Genomic DNA, 16,738 nt, shown 5'->3' with positions numbered 1-16,738 from the left:
CACTGACTTTAAGTGGCAGCACAATGGAAATGTCAAGTAGCCAAATGTGAGAATATAAAGTACTGCCAAAGGACTGAAAAGCAGAGGGCTAAGGTCAAAAAAGGATTTTGCATTTATCCCTAGACAAAATTAAGTCTAAATATTTGTAGAATAATGTAGATTACCATATAAAAATAGAAAAATGTTGTATAAAGTAGAAGGTTCCAGTTCAGATACATTATATTGCCAAAAGTATTCACTCACCCATCCAAGTCATTGAATTCAGGTGTTCCAATCGCTTCCATGACCACAGGTGTATAAAACCAAGCACCTAGGCATACAGACTGCTTCTACAAACATTTGTGAAAGAATGGGTTGCTCTCAGGAACTCAGTGAGTTCCAGTATGGTACCGTGATAGAATACCACCTGTGCAACAAATCCAATCATGAAATTTACTCGCTGCTAAATATTCCACAGTCAACTGTCAGTGGTATTATAACAAAGTGGAAGTGATTGGGACTGACAGCAACTCAGCCATGAAGTGGTAGGCCATCGTAAAATGAAAGAGCTGGGTCAGCAGATGCTGAGGCGCATAGTGTGCAAAGGTTGCCAACTTTCTGCAGAGTCAATCACTACAGACCAAACTTCATATGGCCTTCAGATTAGCTCAAGAACAGTACATAGAGAGCTTCATGGAATGGGTTTCCATGGCCAAGCAGCTGCATCCAAGCCTTACATCACCAAGTGCAATGCAAAGCATCAGATGCAGTGGTGCAAAGCATGCCGACACTGGACTCTAGAGCAGTGGAGATATGTTCTCTGGAGTGAAGAAGCATGCTTCTCCATCTGGCAACTTGATGGATGAGTCTGAGTTTGGCGGTTGCCAGGAGAACAGTACTTGTCTGACTGCACTGTGCCAAGTGTAAAGTTTGGTGGAGGGGGGATTATGGTGTAGGGCTGTTTTTCAGGAGTTGGGCTCAGCCCCTTAGTTTCAGTGAAAGGAACTGTTAATGCTTCAGCATACCAAGAGATTTTGGACAATTTCATGCTCCCAACTTTATGGGAACAGTTTGGGGATGGCCCCTTCCTGTTCCAACATGACTGTGCACCATTGCACAAAGCAAGGTCCATAAAGACATGGATGAGCGAGTTTGGTGTAGAAGAACTTGACTGGCCTGCACACAGTCCTGACCTCAACCTGATAGAACACCTTTAGGATGAATTAGAGTGGAGATTGCGAGCCAGGCCTTCTTGACCAACTTCATTGTCTGACCTCACAAACGTGCTTCTGGAAGAATGGTCAAAAATTCCCATAAACACACTCCTTATCCTTGTGGAAAGCCGTCCCAGAAGAGAGCTGTTATAGCTGCAAAGGGTGGCCAGACATCATATTAAACCTTATGGATTAAGATTGGGATGTCACTCAAGTTCATATGCGTGCGAAGGCAGACGAGCCAATACTTTTGGCAATATACTGTATTTGATGTAACAAATATTGTAGCAAGGTGTGTAAACAGGTAGAGCCAATAATGTTTAAATAAAAGAGAAACCATAACAATCATATGAACAATACTGTACAGAGTTCACCAAAGAGCTTTTTTTTTACTTCTAACACCATAACATTTATTGAGTTTTCAATAAAAACTCAGTAGCAAACACAGTGACAACATTTAAAACCCTTGTGCCATACTAAATTACCCATATTATTAATATAATAACTCTTTATTTTATTTTAATTTTGTGATTTTATGAATAAAGGCCAAGTTCAAAAATATGAATAAAAGAATGAACTTCAATGACTGCTAATCGTCTTCTTAAAATTCTTTATTCTTGGACATCCAACATTGCCACATCAGGTGAATTGGTATTGAATAGTAATCTTAAATTTAGTAAGCATTTCTGGTGTGATATAATCAGTAATACTATAGAAGTAATACTAAAGAAGTGTATTTGGGCCATTTGTATTTGGGCCTCTTTGCAAGAATTTCTTTGTTTTTATTAAATCTTCCTGTAATAATCAATGGAATTGTGTGAATTCTGAGCATTTTAATCAAATAATCAAATCTTATATTTAAGCTGTATATGTTATCTAAATGTCTCTACATTTAGTTCTTGTCTTGACTGAAATAGCTGTGCTTGCACATTTTAAAAATGCACTGGAAACTTCAATTTATCATTCTAATCATGGCAAATTTTAAAAGAAAGTGTGTGTTTCTGTTTCTCTCTCTCTCTCTCTCTCTCTCTCTCTCTCTCTCTCTCTCTCTCTCTCTCTCTCTCTCTGTGTGTGCATGCATTATATATTCTTCAGTCATGAAGACAGGCACATCTTACACTTACACAGCATTGCTAGAAACAGCCAGATAACCTCAGAATGCCATGTTGGTGCAAAAATATCACAGCCCACCACTTGTCATACAAGGCAGAGGGAGGGAGACAAGCAATGTACTGTCCCACCAGAGATGGAGACAAAGGCAGGAATAGAAAGAGGGTAAAAATGGGGAAATGTATGGAGAGCAGGAGTGCAAGGCAAGAGGACTACTAAGGGAGGAACTGGAGAGATGACTCTCCTACAGATCACAGGCTGAATGGCAGAAGAGGAATGATCATAGTGTTCTTCTCTACCTGTAGGCTCATTCACTCACACACACATACAAATTAAATGCAAGGACACACTGTTTCTCTTTTATTCATCCTTGTTTCTAATTTTTCCCTGACTCTCACTCACCTCACACTTGCCTCATTATTGTGACTCCCTTTTTCATTCTCATTGTATAAAGTTCTGGCAATATTTTGTCCCATTATAACCTGATCTCTGCTGTCTCTGTCTGGCTCTTACCGCGGTTCCAGATGGTAGCTGTAATTCCTCTGCATGGCACAGAGATGGGGGGATCAGATGAAGACTCGGGCCCGCTGCTGCTGCAGGATGGGCTGGGTTCTGTTGAGATTTATTTGGCTGTGTAAACACACACACACACACACACACACGCATGCATACACACATGCACACACACACACACACACACACACACCACCTCAGAGCTGCTCAACAGCATGTGCACAGAGCTATGTCTTTATTTTGAGTATATGGGTTGCAGTTTGCACCTGCTGCTGACTGAACTGCTGCTGTTTCTGCTCGTTTTCTCTTCTCTATCCCCACCCCCTTTCAGCTACATTCACACATTTCACTCATTCTTTTATGCCATTAATTTATTCATTAATTAAACTCTCTTAACTTATTTTTTCACTTTTTACTTCACCCCCCCTCCCCAACACACACATGCACGCACGTACACACATATTGCCTGTGTGAGCAGTGAGGTGTATCAGAGGAGCTGTAAAGCTAAGCTGTCTGAGGCAGGCAGGGCTAAAGTCAGAGTTTATAGCCTTATCCAGAGACATAAATTACCAGCAGAGCAACCCCACACAGTGCTGCCTGTATTAATGAGACCTCCAGTCAGCTAAATGCCATCCACCAGCACTTCTCTATCCTTCTTCACTAGCCACAAGGCCTTGAACACCTTGTAGGTTACCAGTACTCATTGTGGAAAATGACTCTAGTACATACATCAGCAATATGTAATTATGCAAAACTCTGAAATGTGGGGCTTTCATCATGTTGGTTTCAGACTGTATGTACTCCTTTTGTTATTGTTTATTGTAGTCTTATTTATTTTTATGCAACGTGATTTGTGTGTGAAAATATCATTGAATGTAATAGCAAAATGATTGCCTGACAAAAACACCTGAGTATTAGACATATTTCTAAAACACACAAATCAGGGAAGCTAAGTACCAAAGCTAAGCTGAGGTCTAACAAGGACCTTGTATTTATCACTAGACAGAAATAAGTCTAAATGTAATTACAATAGATTAGACTACCTTTCCCATATTTGTAGAAATAATGTCATTTTTTTGTAGATTAATATATACGCAAATTAAAAATGCCTTCTGAAAAACACAAAAAAAACAAGTAGAAGGAAAGTTAGTTTAAATTCAGATTCAGGATGTAGCATTGTGTCAAGGTGTGTAACCAGCCAGAGCCAATAATGTTTGAAAAAAGAGAAACCATGGCAATCATATTAACATTACTGTACAGAGTTCACTAAAGAGCATTTTTGACTTTGAATAACACTGTAGCATTCTTGTTCTAGTTTTCTATACAATTTGAACATTTAAAGGTGATTTATGTATCTATTATATCTATAAATATATATTACATTTTATTTTGTGCTTTTTTGAATTACACACATGAATTACACACACACACACACACACACACACACACACACACACACACACACACTTTACAAACTTTCCCCAAAGTTCTCCCTTCTTTATTGGAATTTTCCCACTCATTGTCCTTTGTCCTGATGGGTGTGAGCGCGTGATAACCCGGAGTCTGTATGTTAGTAACTGTCTGTTAAGAATCAAGGTCAAGTTAAAGAAAAGCTGATGTTCCAGTGGTGTGTTTGTTCTCCACCTTGGTAAGCATGAATTTGCCTGTCCACATGCCTCTCTTATCTCCCCCTGAACAAACAGAAGATAAATAAATGGCGACCCTTGTTTAGATTTTGTACACTGCACCCCTTTGGCCTCTGTGTTTTATCAGTGAATAAGGGTTATTTCTTTTAGGTACTAATAAGAGAAACATACTCTTCAGAACCACCATATCCATAGAAGTTGAAAGCAATCAATTTTAATGTAAGCCTCCTCAATACAGATCAATTCAACTGGGAGGAGAGGTGGTTTAATTAAATTGAGAAGTTAGTCATCCAGTGGTTCATTTGGTGGGAGAAGGAGGATTGGTAAGGATCAGAGAGATATATTAAAATAGATTAGTTGAATGAGTCTGTATAAAGGGCTTGGACCCGTGGACCACTACAGACCTTCATTTAGTTAATGTTCATGAGTCTGACTATGATAATGGTTACTGATGATCAAGCCAAACCAGCCTCAGCAAACAGCTGTTCTACAAATGTTTGAAGAAGGTCACCATTTTTCAGTATGAGCTGAAACTGAGAGAATGCAACCCATAATGTGTTAAATGTATAGTGGGCATCATTATAGCAGTGTTCAGCAGACTAAGAGCATATTAGCTATTAAGTGACCTGAGGTACAGTGATACCAGAGCTGCAACCAACACCAGGTGCCTTTTCCATATTTCTTATTATTTTATTTTTGCTAATTATATCTGCAGTGTTATTTATCTCCAGGTGTATAGTGAATTAGAATGATAAAATACTGGATAATATAAGGAATTATGTTATCTGAATATTTTCTAACTTGGCAACAGTGACCATGAGTGAACAAACAAACAAACAAAAAACAGTCTGAACCTAAATAGACTATTTTGCACTTTACAGGCTAAACATAATTAGCTTGAATTATTATTATTATTTTTTTTACAAGCTATAAGAACAGACACTTGGAGGTTCAGGTTGTCTTTTTTCCTAATATAAAATGTCTCTTTCAATATAAGGTATACATTCAAATGTTATAAGCAAAACTCAAAACAACATTTCTACGCAAAACCCCTTTTCTTCGTTTATGATTATGTTTGGTCGGCTTACATTTATCCCCTGCCCCTCCTGTCTGCACTCTGAGCAGTTTTGTGCAATACAGAGTGAACAGCCATAAAGCACTGAGCAGAGGAAACACCAGCTCAGGAGGGTGACACCTCTGGCCGTCAGAAGTCAGAACATTCACTGGAGTAGCACCCGCCTCCTTGTCTGTCACCACATTATCACCTGTTCCTTGTTAAGCAATCAGTGGTTGCGAGTTCTTGTTGCTAGTCTGCATCTCTTGAGTTTTCCATAGCAGAGTTTGTTTGACTGGCTTTGACCTCTAGTTCTCATGGGTTTAGGTTGTCACCTTTGTTTTTTTTTTTGCCTGTCTACATAATGATCTCTGGTATTTGTGACCTATGCCTGTTGTTTAGAATGTTGATATTGGATTTGGTTCTGACCACTTACTGACTTTAAACCAGAATATTTATTTATTTTTTTTGCACCAGAAAGAGATAAGGTGTAAGATATCTAGTAAATAAATAAGTTTTCTACAACAGAGCTGCTGAATTAATGCTAGCCAGGGAGCTAACTAGTCAGCTAATTAGATTTTTAGATTTTGGTTCAGGCAATCATGGTTATCTTTAAAATAAGTAAAAAAACAAGCAGCAGGTCCTAATTCCCAGCTATATACCTATTTGGTTCATTCCTTTATGCCCTAGTTAAATCTAAAGGAAATTGAGTTTTGTTTGCTTTAATGCTGCTAAAAAACAAAGAAACAAACATTTGTTAGTATTCTAATATTAGTTGATTCTACAATTATTTGAGATGTAGTAGTCCAGGATTTGTTTGCTAACATTCAGTTTCATTTTAAGTATTAGTGTAGAGACTGCAAGAATTAACAATAAAAAGAAACACTGAGACAGGCAGACTGAAGAGGCATAGCTTGCCATCCTTATCATTCAAGATAGAAAACAATTAGTGACTTAATGATATAAAAATGTCTAGTAAAGGGCATGCAGTTGGTTAAAACCATAATTGTTTGCAGTAATTAGGTCTTAACTAATAATGGAGAAAAAAATTAATTAATAGTTAAATATTTTTCAGCTATTGTTTGTGTGTGTGTGTGTAATTTTAAAAACAGTAGGCCTAATTATATTGAATTAATATGGTAACTGAGTCAAACCTAATGTTTTTCTACTACTGTATATCTCTCAATCTTTTCTGTTTTTTTTTCAGTGCTCTGTGATGGCCTTATAATATGATTTATGAATTGAGATGTAACTTGTCATAAATATCTCTGTTTTCTGAAGTATGAAAGGTGAGACACAATCCTTATGTTTAATACCTGTGTTACATCTCAGGTTTTGAATCCTATCAGCTGCAAATCAGTCGGTAAAACAGATGAGCGCAAATATTATCTCTGTATAAATGCTGGGACTCTGTCCAGGTTATCTGCTTCAGATTCAGATTGTGATCCTCCATCTGTACGAGTAGTGGCAGTGCACAGAGCAGAACAGGAAATCTGATCATCTGGAGTTATGAGCTGAGAGACTCTCTCTCTGCTCTGTACCTCTTTTATTGGCCTCTACTTGCCTGCTTGGTTCTAGCTATCTAAATACTTAATGACTGCTCCGTACACCAGTGGACGTACACGTGCTCTCTCACGCTGCACTCTCTCCTTCCTTCATAGGTCACTCAAATGTTTACGGTGAGCAGGAGGCATTTTGCTGGCCAGTTTACATGGTGATGTGTGGTGGTAATGAGACAGCAGTGCTCCAGCTCTCGCAGGATACATGAAAGAATAAAATAAATGAGGAATCTCTTGCTCCCATCTAGGCATCGCTTCAAAGAATGTTGCTATAGCAACCTGTGCAAAAATCCCCCAACAACCCTAAAATGTCGTTTTGTACATAATAGGAGTTATGTATGCGCATGTGCAATATTCAGAGCATGTCTAACGTGTATAAATGATAGATTTTTGCATTGTTAAAGGCACTAAAACTGACAGTATAACAACCAAACGTCATGCTGAATCACTTGCTTAGTCAGATTGCTGAATGATCTGCCTTTTCCAACAGCAAACTCATTATTGTTGTGTGAGTATAGTAAAAAATACTTTAATGACTCAATAACGACCTAGAATACTATTCCTTCTGTATTGCACTTCCAAAGCTCTTATGAAGCAAAAACATTAGTGCATGTTCTCTGACACAAGCAATTTCCCCAGTTATTGCACTGCCCTATCTTGTGCTTGAGTAAGTGGAATGCGACTTCTTAGAGGTGTCTCTTGTTCTTCATCCTGGGCTCATGAATCTCATCATAGAAATCTTAGCTAATGTGCAGACCCTCATCAAGATGCTTGAGAGATGAAAGCAAGAAGATGAATACAAGTGATCAACATATAGTTATGCAATGTAAAATACCTTTTGTTATGTTCTGTGATATAATGATGGCTAACTTAATAAAAGCTCTAGTCCAGATATAGTTCATAAATTTAATCAGATAACCAAATACCCTTTCCAAGCCATCTTTCCAAAACAGCAATGCCTATAAAGAAAATCTTCTTGGTTTTTCAGTGTTTTAGGATAATTGCTACGAATTCCCTGTGCATTTTCAGATGGAAACATATCTCTTGAGTTGAGTTTTAGATGGCAGGAAAATAATTTACTTCAACTGATCAACTGATCCTACACATGCATTCGGCTAAACCCCTTAAGGAGCACTATAATCAACTTCCTCAGAATTACTCTCTCTTAGGGATTCATTCAGTCATTTTGTAGAGAACTCTACTAAAGTGTTTCTACTAAGCCCGTATAGGTTCCAGAAAAATCTGAATGAAACTTTCATGACTATCCATGTTTCAGTGTCCTGTGACTTTTGTGACTATGTTTGTACTTCTTGTTTACCTGCTAAAGCCTTTGTGTGGGCATTCTTTTTCCAAAGCTTTTCCCTTTTTTCCCTTGGTGGGCTCTTCCTCTGTAGTTTCCATGGTAACATGTCAAGCTACCAGGAGCTCCTATCCCCACCGCTTAGGGTTGTGCTGAGTTTGAGAGCACGCGCGTGTGTGTGTGTGTGTGTGTGTGTGTGTGTGTGTGTGTGTGTGTGTGTGTGTGCGTGTAACATAGTAACAGAGAGAGAGAAAAAGAAAGGAAGCAGGAGAATGGTTTTCAGAGGTAAGTGGAGCTGCTTGTCTCTTAAATGCAACCAGCTTCTTTCACTACCATTCAGAAATGCACTCAGTCTCCATGGTTACATGCAGTCCTATCCACCATGCATTTTAGTGTACCTTGCCTCTGTAGTGGTGAGTAGCCTACAGCACACATTAAAATTACACACCATCTAATCCTACTCTTTCTGCTGCTTTGAACTAGGCTGTTTTTGTGTGCTTGCTGGGCTTTCTATTACATACACAATATTCTTCTCTTTCTTTGTTCTTAAACTAATATCTTATGTCCTGTGTTGCTTTTGTTTGTCTTATTTTCTCTATCTAACTTATTCTCACTAGTTTAGGAAAAGTTGCAGCCTGCTTTCTGTCTATACCAAGAACTCCTCTTTATCCTCCTTTGTGCTCTCTCTTACTGTCTCTTACACACTCCCTCCCTCTCCTGTTCTCTCCCTCTGCCTTCTGATATGCTTTACTGAATTACCAAATAACAGCAGTTGCATTTTTGACAACTGAAGCACTCTGCAATCAGGTTGTTACTGCATTACTCTCAGCTTCTCACTTTCTCATAAAGATTCATGCTTTTCCCATCACAGTTAGAACCATATATGCTAACACTTTGAACAGTCCAATGGAACTTGTTAATTAATTCCTCTTAGACAGCATTGCTGTGCGTATTTTTTGTTTATTTGTGTGAGTAATTTGGTTTTATGTGTAATGTTCAGATCAGAGGATTTTCTTCACATTTTAGCCAGAGGGTGGTGATGGTAGGATGTCTCAATTGAAACTGACATTAAAAAAGTATGAAAGAAATTTGAAAGAAAATGCTGAGAAAGATGTTTGATAAGCGTCTACTGGCAATACTACTGTGCTAAACAGAAACCAAGTTAATCCAAACGAGTGTGTGATATCCAAGGTATATGAGGATGTATTCTTCTATATGAGGAGTATTGTTTGAGGTGATAGGAAATGGTTGTATGTGGCAGGTGTATGAACCCCAAACATTTCTTGGGTTAGTAAGGATAGAAGGCTATTCCATTCCTGTCTCTTTATTGAATGTATTTATTCACAGGATGCACAGGAGTGTCTTTTGTGGGAGGAAAGGTGTCTCAGATATTATGCCCCCTATAATGGTTTAATACATGATGTCACATGCCGACATTTGTTGAATATCAGGTCATATGTTTAGCATGTTTAGTAGGTGAAGTCTAGACTTACTTTAGTGAGTTCAATGATCACTTTAGTTTAATTAAATCTGTAACCTATTGTTTGAGAAGAGTAGATTGAACATTTGACCATCACGCACGGTACATTCTATAGGCTATTGGCAATAAAAAAAGAATGATCTGAGCTGTGTTTGTAATCACTACTTGGATCAGTAAATGATTCATCTTCATTCTGTGTCCAACAATCATGGCCTTTCATAAATCAGACATAGGCATTTGGTTTCCTCAGAAACTCCTTAACTCCTTACAAACTCCTCTTATGTTTTCCTCTCAGTTTCTAGTGAGCTCAGCAAAATGTTACATGGGGCAGGTTAGGTAAATTATTAATATTTATTGAAATTAGAATTCAGATTTTTATAATAATACTAATAAGACAGCCTGACCAATGGAAAAAAATAATCTTAGAAAAAGAAAGTTGATTATTGGAATATCAAGATGGGAAATAATGGCTAACAGTTTGCAGTGGATAAAACAACAACCTACAAGCAGCAAACCAAATCAAACCAAAAGACAAAATCACTGTTGTGGAATGCACATTGTCATAAAAAGTTAGCATATATCCAGATGATATACTATTTGATGGTTTAAAATGGATATTCAGCAGAGGTAATTCTGGCAAAAAAAGATGCAGCTAATTAAGTTCAATGAGGTAAGTATAGACTCCCATGCTGATATTAGGGCAGGAATAGAGAATTTTTGCAGTTATGGTCATTGGCTCAGAGTTGGCCTCCTGTTGAACACCAAACATTTCTGTACCATAGTTCCAACCTATGAGTGCCAAATATGGGCAAGAATCTTTTTAGGATTATCAATTGTTCATTGGCCTCTTGTTGAACACCAAAAAGTTCTCCACCATAGTTCTAACCTATGAGATTCCCAGTGCCACATATGGTTGATGATTATTCTGTTTTTCCTCTGTCTTGCAGTAAAATTAACCTTGTTTTGGCATGCTTGGTAAGCCTGTTTTATCTTTGCTGTGTTGGATGCCTTTTTGGTTTGGTGTTTCTGATGTCATATGCACATGCTAGACAAAAGGATGATAAATACCTTTTGAGAACCACTAAGGAAACCACAAGGGTGAAGGATTACAAGGCTCTGCTTTCAGGGCTGCAGTACTGAGTGAGCCCTTACATAAGGAAATGAAATAGGACTTATTTATTGGACTATGGTAATGCACTTATCATTGCTAAATACAAGTCTCTTCACTCATGCATTCTCATGTGTAGTTATGTTGACTGTAAAACTAACCACAAATTCATGTTTACCAGGGTGCACTGGCAAAATAACAAAACCCATTTTGAAAATGGTGGCTGCCAATAAAATCTTGAGTGCATTTGCCCAATTGAGAGGCCATTTGTCAGCTAGTGAGGATGATGGTAGTAAAGGATTTAATGCTAGCTGTAATGTTGTTTTGTGCTGAAAGGTTTTAACCTTACACTGTTCTTTCAGCACCACTGACATTCCACTCACACTGCTCAGTGAGCTTGTAGAACTATTAGCTCAATCTTCAAATTTCCAAACACTTCCAATCCTGTATACATCGATTAACATGCCACATTGACTTCTTTTAGGTAAATAGGCCTCTTGTAAATATGATTATTGGATGTCCAGCATATCAAAAAGTCTTTCAAAGCTGTACTCACTGCCAAAATTTGAACCATTCTCTGTGTGCAATAAAACTGTGTACTGTACAGTTAACAAAGCACTTCTGAATGTTGAGGTTGTCTGATGTTGTTGTATTGGCTACCAAGGAGAAAGAGAATACATGAGACAGTGAGCTAGAGCATACACTCTAGAGAGACCACAAGAGACAATCTATCAAAAGTCTATCTGCCCCAAGGCAGATCACTAGGTTGTGGCCCTCACCCCTCACTCTACAGTGGTAGCGCTATCATTTCACTTTTGGTTTCCACCAAAAATCTGTACTGAAAAAAATCCACAATAGACAATTTAAAATTAAATATGAGTTGAGATACTCCTAAAAGATTCCTGTGATGTGGATCGATTATGTGGCGGAAACAGGACATGATCAAAGTCCAGGGTCATATATGCACACACACACACACACACACACACACACACACACACACACACACACACACACACACACAGAGATGAGGGCTAACAATGGCTAACAAGGAACAGGTGATACAAATGACAGGTGGGGAAACAAATGAGGGAAAGAACAACAAGGAAGCAAAGAAAAACAAAGAAATGAGAAAGCGTTATAATGGCTTCAGGATGAGGGCCAATCGTGACAATTGCATAAGTTGAAAATTTATGTGTACAGAAAAGTAAAACAAGAATACATAGCTTTTGTCTAATATATTGTAAAAAAAAAGTTCTGTCATATGTACTGTGGTAAATAATAAATATTGGCAGAGGTAGTAAAATATATTTTGTAAGTACATCAGTAACATTTGGTAAAATCCACAGAGTATGAGGTGCTTTCTGATGGCAGAAGGGTATACAAGTTCTGTAAAGTTATACAAAAAAGTGTGCATATAACAGCCACTAAATGAATCAGAGTCAGCCACTGAATGAATCAGAGAATTAGCCACTGCATGAATCAGAGAATCAGCCACTGATTGAATCAAAGTCTTCTTTCCCAGTCTAGTTGCACTCTGATCCTCTGCAAGGTGTTCATCAGTCTGAGGAGTGTGTTAGGACCTCCAGAGGAAAGGCCTCATATGTGATATTTTAATAATTGCTTTTCTATATATCTATGTAATAAAAATAAGCTTTGATTCAATCTGATTTGATACGATGAACCCAAAATTAAGATCCAAATCAAGACTTGAACTTATTCAATTAACATGTTTCTTCTTCTACATTTGGAACTTCAGGTTCTCCAAATGATTTGCTACATTGATTAGTGTCCTCGAAAGGATCACTGGATCCTTCAATTTACAAAAAAATTTGTACCATCAGCATTGAAGAAGAATTGGAAAACTGCCATCTTTGTCATCTTTTATGTTGTTACACATCTTTGTTTTGGTTACTTACCACTCCTCCCTCAGATGGTGTGTGTTGTGACTCATTTGCCACACCTCCTGGGGGTTGATATGCTATGTTAATATCTTTATAAGATGTTTGTTTCTTTGACAGACTGTTGGTCATTGTCGTTATATTGGGTTTATTTTGTTCTTAAGTGCACTTTTATATTCTTCAGTTGGAGACTGCTTCCTTTCTTTTCCTGCACGTGCTACGCCTGTGACACATCCTTATAACAACATCAGTAGAGGATGTTGTTCACTCAAGCTGTTCATGCTATCATTTAAGATCAATACTGTCATATACATATTCAGATATGGTTTGATATGAAATAGGCTGAAAAATGTATCACCAAAAAACAGTGGGACATGACTAAAACAGGAGGTGCAGGGTTAGACATATGAGAGAATACTTGTTATGGTATGAGAGGTTGCACTGTCAGGTGTTGAAATGGAGGATATTCTATTCTTTTGGATAGCTAAAACAGATACAAACTATTAGTCCATAGAAACAGCTGAGCACTGTAAAGGTCTTTGAGAAAATTCCAAATATGAGAAACTGGTGAATGCATTTTAAGAGTTAATTCATTCAAATGAGTTCACACAAGTTTTTCTAGCATGAGGTCCAGTATTGAGCAATCAGAATCACAGAAAATATATGAATAATGGGTACCTCTGCACAGTAGCCTTGTACTGCAGAAAACAGAAGCAAGTGTTTTAACACCTTGGCTTATAGAAGATGAATATAACTCCGTGTGATGGGACAGTAATAAAAATAACACATTGTTTTTATTTTTTGTTAACCATATGTTTATTAGGTTTTTACACCCCACACATTTTACACCTGCAGTCTTACCCATGCAGTTCTTATGTAGTAAGATTTCTTAACAAAGGGAGAAATAATAAACAAATAAATAATAACAAACACCTATACACACAACAGTAAGCATATATACATACAAAGAAACAAATGAATTGTAGGTTTGGGAAGAAAGCTTCCCAATATGTTTCAAGGAGATTTGAAGAGATCTGCATTCTTTTTGTGTAACCTTCCAGGAATAAAGTATATCCAATGAATAATATTAAACTGTATTATCTTATGCAGCTATTAAAAGAAATAGTAGCTGTGAGCTTTCACAAAATCTCTACTACCAATAATAGTGAAGTAGCGTCATCTAAAAGGAGTAAGAGGAGAGGCAACAGTTTGCTACCTTGCTGAATGGTGTATAATGCCAGAACTGTAGGTATTTAGTTTAGTTTAAAGAGTCAGGTTTTTCTGTAATTTGAAGTACATGAGCATGCCATTTTCACACAAGTCACTGAATGTTTGAATGTCATTGTACCACTATGGTGCTATCTATCAATACTGATGGCAGAGAGGAGTTACAGAATAGAATGGAATCCTACAATGTTAGCACACAGTTACATTTTTCCTCCAAATTGTTAATTTCCATTTAATAAATGGGTTGGCATTTGTCTTATGTATATGACAGAACGCAATAAATGGTGCAACAGCCAGAGGGATGTTGACACTATGGAATTCTTCTGTTTTTAGGTAACAGGTTTAAATGCAGTTTAATGAGTGCTGATTTTCATGTTTTTTTATTATTATTTTTTTAAATTTTAAGTATTATTAAGTATTCTAAGTATTTTAAGTATTATTATTATTATTATTATTATTACTATTATTAAAGTTCTACACATGGGATATCTCTTTGGCAATGTGCAGGGCCAAATAGGTAATTTTTAATCAGATCTCTATAAAAAGTAATTTAGCTTTGGGGAACTTCTGTAGCAGCACAATTTAGAATCATAATTACACTTTTACACCTGTAGTCCTGTAACAAAGTGGATAGGGCTGGTGGAGATTCATATCATTCATTGAGGTGTAGCATTTAATCATCAGCATATAATGTTGATAGTTGTTAACTGAAACCACAAATGAAAGTATGTCAGCTAATAGCTATTTGATCAATAACCAGTACAAATAAAAGGGGGGATAATTGCCAATCCTGACTTATGTCCTATGTTAAGGAAAATTAGTTTAAATAATAGCTATTGAGGTATGATCAAGCATTCTAATCAAATTGCTTAACTTGGGACCAGTGTTTATTCTTTGAATAAAAAAAGAATATGTGGTCAAAACGTTTTCTGTATCAAAAGGATATGGTTGCTATGGGAGTTTTGACATGATCAAAATATACAAAATTCTGGATAAGACATGTTCAGTCCATAGGTACAAACTTGGTATGATCGGCAAGAATTTTGGCAAAGCTTTTTTAGTCTGAGGCAAGCAAAAAAATCTTTCCTTGGCTTCATGAATGAAGATGTAGGAAGGGGGCCGTTCACATCTAGTGCAGGCTTGCTGGTGACTAGATCTGGCTGCAGTAGCTGCATGGGAAACTGTCTTAAGTTTGGTGCTGTGGCATCACAGTTCTTTATCTATCTCTTTTTTCCTCAAGACCATCACTACATGTGTCCTCAAACAAGGAGTCTGAAGAATGGTGTGTCGCTAGGCCTCTTGATCAGAGGCTAGAACGGACCACTGATGGTGGTCAGTGTGACAGGCATCAAGGGATTTCTTCAAAGAGTCTGTATTTCTTCTTGGTGAGTGGTGTATTCGCTATACAATACAATCTTTGACAGGTGATGATCCTCAAACTTAGAGATGTGCCCTGCCCAGGTCTGTACACACCAAACTTAGTATTTTCTTCAGATGCCTTTTGTTCCAGACTCTTTTGTAGTCTGCTGAATATGCTGTTTACTTTTGCCAGTCTTTTGCTTATGGATGTGGACATGCCCTTCAAGCTTTCACAATAGAGTTTTTAGGTGGAATACAGTGTATGGAATACTTTCCCCTGCTTTACAGCCAGGGTTAATCTGCCATGGCCTAGTAAGATGGGATGGCGACAGTTAAATCTTTGTGTCGTTGGTGTTATATCAGTGTCCTTCTTCTAGATGGATGACCTAAAAGGGCTAAACTCCATCTGTCTGAGTTTGAAGTCAAAGTTGTCTTCTTAGGCTGCCTGCCAAGGCCTACTTAAGCTTAGCCTACCCAAGGAGCAATGAAATAGACCTATGGGAACCACACACGCCCAAGGTTTATTAATTTTTATTCTAATGTGTCTTGTACCTATTTCTGTTATGTTGCAAGGAAATATATATATTCATTAATGGGTCAATCAGCTGGTGTAGAAAGCTTTAAAAAACTCAACTCTAGAACTAAAGAACTGGTTATTTTCTAGCAGAAAGCCTATCAACTACCTACTGTATCTCAATCATAGAAATGTCAGCCTCTAAGCAGTCTTTACTCTTACCAGTTAATAATGCAATATATAATCTATCCAAATTTTGTGTACATTGATTTTATATGCGCGTAATGAGTTCTACATTTCCAAACATTCCACAAGATTTTTGATCATTTTATTAGATAGCTTTAATGTGCTGATTAAACTGGTTAGTACTTTTTGAAATTTGTACTCATCTTTGGATGAATGGTATTTAATGGTGTCAGAGTCATAAAGTTAATGGCTGTTGAATAGCTAATATTTGTGTCTTATTTAGTAGTAAAGGGATCAGAGACAGTTCTAGCCAAATACATGAATTAATCAGATATTTCTTACTCTTAATATATTATAAAAATATATATTTAAATTGCTTTTATGAGCATAAATTAGAATGAAAACTCATTTTGGGATTGTGTACAACCCTGCAAATGTCTACCAAATCTAAATCTCAAGCTTTTATGCCTTAGCTCCTTGAGTTACGGTTGTAGGTTTGGAGTATGTCCTATCCATAAGATTGAAGACCAAATGAAAGTCCCCTCCTATGATTAATTCAGTTATGGAGAAGATAGCTTAAAATGTCAT

The 16,738-nt window shown here is 37.3% G+C and overlaps 1 protein-coding gene across 12 annotated transcripts in view; it reads left to right on the top strand.

Moving 5' to 3' along the window:
* shank3a (SH3 and multiple ankyrin repeat domains 3a) overlaps nt 1-16,738 on the top strand; it is a 229,440-nt gene that overhangs the window by 9,736 nt on the left and 202,966 nt on the right. For 9 of the 12 annotated variants that reach the window (XR_014124032.1, XR_004775895.2, XM_081715342.1 and 6 more), the window contains exon 3: nt 15,332-15,476. The exons of the other annotated variants lie outside the window; for them this stretch is intronic. The gene's annotated coding sequence lies outside the window, so the exon portion shown is untranslated. The remainder of the gene's footprint in view (nt 1-15,331; nt 15,477-16,738) is intronic. 12 annotated transcript variants of the gene reach the window in all.

The sequence above is a fragment of the Electrophorus electricus genome, chromosome 6 (genome assembly GCF_041902795.1).
Source record: "Electrophorus electricus isolate QZ-2024a chromosome 6, ASM4190279v1, whole genome shotgun sequence".
Taxonomy (NCBI): Eukaryota; Metazoa; Chordata; class Actinopteri; order Gymnotiformes; family Gymnotidae; genus Electrophorus; species Electrophorus electricus.
The sequence above is the reverse complement of the archived record's forward strand: the minus strand, read 5'-3'. Positions and strand labels throughout refer to the sequence as shown.